The 3,511-nt window shown below is 59.4% G+C and overlaps 1 non-coding gene across 1 annotated transcript; it reads left to right on the plus strand.

Moving 5' to 3' along the window:
• Positions 1–3,224: 3,224 nt before the first annotated feature.
• Trnak-cuu (transfer RNA lysine (anticodon CUU)) lies at positions 3,225–3,297 on the plus strand. Its single transcript has one exon. It is a non-coding gene; the product is annotated as a tRNA-Lys (tRNA).
• The last annotated feature ends 214 nt before the right edge of the window (positions 3,298–3,511 follow it).

A 3,511-nucleotide genomic window follows, 5' to 3' on the forward strand; every position in this document is an offset into this window, starting at 1 on the left:
CAATTTTGGTGTCAGTGTTCCTTTAACGTTTGTTTCATATCCAGTGTGTAGATTCATCAAATACTCATCGGCTGTTTCGAACTGTGTTGTAGAAACTAGTTCAGAACGTTGTATGAGACTCATTCGTCGCGCAGTGCAGATCTTCAAGAGCATTGCAATAACGCGATATATGAATATTTGTGTGTTTTCTTTTTGTTTTATTGTAAAGTTTTCACTTTTGTGTAAAATAAAATGCACATTTCTAATAATCAAGATGGCTGCCATGCAAAGTCCGGGACCCCCCCTGTTGTTTTGCTGGATTTACGCCACTGCTCGTACCAGACAAAGAGGCCTGGCGCTGCCGCCGTGGTCGCCATAGTGCCGATTAACGGTGGTTCCCGGCGCTCGAGCCGCGCGGGGCCAACACGCGCGCTAGCTGGGGAACGAGGCGCCAAAGGGAAGGGCGCGCTCGATTCCCACATTCCCCCCTCCTAAAGACCGAGGCCAGCCTGTGAAAGAGGCTGTCCGAGGCCAAGTGGCAAGGTCAGCTCAGCCGCAAGGGGGCTGGCCAACGGGGCAAAGTCCAACAGGGGGGTGTCGTCTTCCCGAAGGTACAAGTCAATAGGTCGGCCATGGCCACGCTAAAGTTCCACCGAAAGTTCCACCACAAGGGGAGAGCCCACCGCCGGGAAGGAGGTCCACAGCCCAGGAGGAACGGGGGCAAGACTGCCCAAGGGCGGGCAGCCAGCCCGCTTGAAGTTCGCCGGACTAGAGAGGTTGACAGCCGGGAACGTACGAGGCGTGGCTGCGAGTTGCGTGCGGCAGCCAACCGCCGGAAGTCGCTGGGATGGGGGCCACCCAGGAACAGCAGGCCGGAACAGCAGGCAGCCAGGAACGGAGGCCGGAGCGACCACGCTCGGGCCTGGGCGGCATAGCCGCCGAGGGCGGCTGCCGAAGCTGCCAGGTCGGTCAGGCAGGGTGGTGGTGTCTGCAGGCCAGAAGGCAGGAACCAGGCCACAGCAGGAAGGACCAGGGAACAGCAAGCCAGCTGGTCAGGAACAGGCTGGTGGCACGGTAGAGCCAGGCGCAGGGAGACGACTGGGCAACGCAGGAGTGGGCAGAAATGTCCCCGGCATAGCCGGCTTGCCTAAAAGGGGTGCCTGCCTGACAGTGCTGCCCAACAAAAGGGGGCGCTTGCCAGGTTATGGCTTGGACAACACGTCAGAGGGTATTTTTGGCCAAGAGGGCCTTCTACCACTTCCAGACGTGCGCCGCCGCACCTCAGCGGTTATTCTCCATTCACTGTCATGGTATGGAATAAAGTCCAGCTACCTGTCAGTTGGAGAAAGGCTGCTTAGGTGCGTTTCCGCAGGTTGTACCGATGGCGTGGCTTGGAGCCAGCCTTCTCACGGTTTTCCTGCGGTTCGGCGACCGCCTCCCCCCCCCCTCCCAAGTCGTTGCTGAGGGCAACGAAAGGTTTGAGGTCGGAGACGTTAACTGGACCGCCGACTTGCCTCCCTTGGGAGTCAGCCAGCTTGTACACTTCGGTCTGCACTCGGTATGGGCCCAACCACTTGGCCGGCAGGGAGGCCGAGATGCCTTTGGCGGCGTCACTCAAGACGTGATTGCGCCTGAGGACAAGATCGCCGACATCGCAGTGCACTTCCCGATGCGACCGGTCGTATTGGGCCTTCTGTCCAGCTCGCGCTTTTGCCAGGTTGGAACGCGCCAGGTCGAGGGCTGCGTCCATCCGTGAGCGCAGTTCCGCCGCGTAGCCAGACGGGCCGGCTGTTGTGGCGGACGCCCCGCTGCCGCGCCGCAGAACGCGGTCCATGGGGTTAGGTGGCTCTCTCCCGAAGTTGAGGAAAGCGGGCGTGTACCCGGTTGAACGGTTCACCGTGGACCGCAAGGAGAAGCCTATCTCGTTAAGACAGGCATCCCAATCCCTGTGTTGCTGCGCAAAGGCGGTCAGCAAGGGCTTGAGGTTTCGGTTTATCCGTTCAGTCGGGTTGGCCTGTGGGTGATACGTGGTTGTTTTGCGGTGCTTAATGCCAAAGGCAGCACACGCAACCACAAACACCTTGGCCGTGAAGTAGGACGCATTGTCCGTGATCAACTCCGCCGGAAAGCCAAAGCGGGTAAAGACCTCGGTCAACTTGTCCCAGATTGCGCGTGCCGTTAGCTTCCGAAGGGGAAACAGCTCGACCCACTTCGTGAAGTGATCTGTGACAGCCAGGAGAAAAACATGGCCTCTCCGGCTTCTTGGGAAAGGTCCCATAATGTCACAGGCCGCGACTTGACAGGGTTGTTGGCTGTCGATCGGCTGCATGAGCCCGGGAGGCTTGCCACCACGAGGCTTCACGCATTGGCACACGCGGCATGAGCGGGCGTAGTGAAGGGCATCACGCTTCATGCCAGGCCAGGTAGCAGAGCGGCACAACTTTTGAAAAGTCTTAAGGCCACTCGCATGTCCGGCCAACCGCGAGTCGTGGAAATAGCCGAGGGTGGCTTTCCTTAGACTGCGGGGTATCACCACCTTGAAAGACTCCTGGGGAGCTTCTTCAGATGGGACATAGCGCAGGAGAACGCCATCAGCATCAAGCAGATACGAATCCAACGTGCCCGCAGCAATACCAGTCTGCGTCCGACACTCGGCGCCGACAGCAATACCAGCTGTCCGTTTGCGCCCGGCGGCTTGACCGCCACGCTCCTCTTGGGAGCTCAGCTCTTTGAGCCCCTCAACAATTTGCTGACAAAAGGGATCGCCCTGCTGTGCCTTGAGTAGGTCCTCTCTGCTGAAGACGATGCCGGCGGACGTGACAGAGTCTACCAGGTATGCGCCCTCACCCGAGGCGGTCGACTCGAAAGTCACTGCGCCGTCGGGGTTCGCGCCCTTCGACTTATTGGAGCCAGGGGCCCCTGAGTCTACTCGGTGAGAGTGCTCTTGGGAGTGGCGGACACAAGTGTCAGACGCCAGAACGGGGGCACGCGACTAGGCGTCGGCCACGACGTTCGAACTCCCTTTCCGGTAGCGCACAACAAATTTGTACCGCTGCAAGGTCAACGCCCAGCGCGCGAAGGGGCCCGAGGGCTCGAGCAAGCGCTTAAGCCAGATGAGTGCCATGTCGTCCGTCTCCACCACGAATGGCACACCGTCGACGTAGCAGTCGAACTTCCGGACAGCAAAGACTATAGCGAGACATTCCCGTTCAGTCCCGCTGTAGTTGCGCTCGGCGGCGTTAAGTGCCCGGCTAGCTCAGTCGGTAGAGCATGACACTCTTTATCTCAGGGTCGTGGGTTCGGGCCCCACGTTGGGCGCCAGTTATGCGGAGATAGGTTTGCGCTAGGCTTACCTACGAGCGCGACCGTGTAGGGAGGCGACGTTCTCCACTGCCGCTGCGTGCGACGACGCTGCGGCCGGGTTCATCGTATTCTCCGACACGGCGCAGAAGCCACGCACGAGGCAGGGTAACAACAACAACGGGTTTATTAACCCAAGATGCAGCACAGTGCGACACTCACGGGCTTGCAG

This window comes from Rhipicephalus sanguineus, chromosome 10 (genome assembly GCF_013339695.2).
Source record: "Rhipicephalus sanguineus isolate Rsan-2018 chromosome 10, BIME_Rsan_1.4, whole genome shotgun sequence".
Taxonomy (NCBI): domain Eukaryota; kingdom Metazoa; phylum Arthropoda; class Arachnida; order Ixodida; family Ixodidae; genus Rhipicephalus; species Rhipicephalus sanguineus.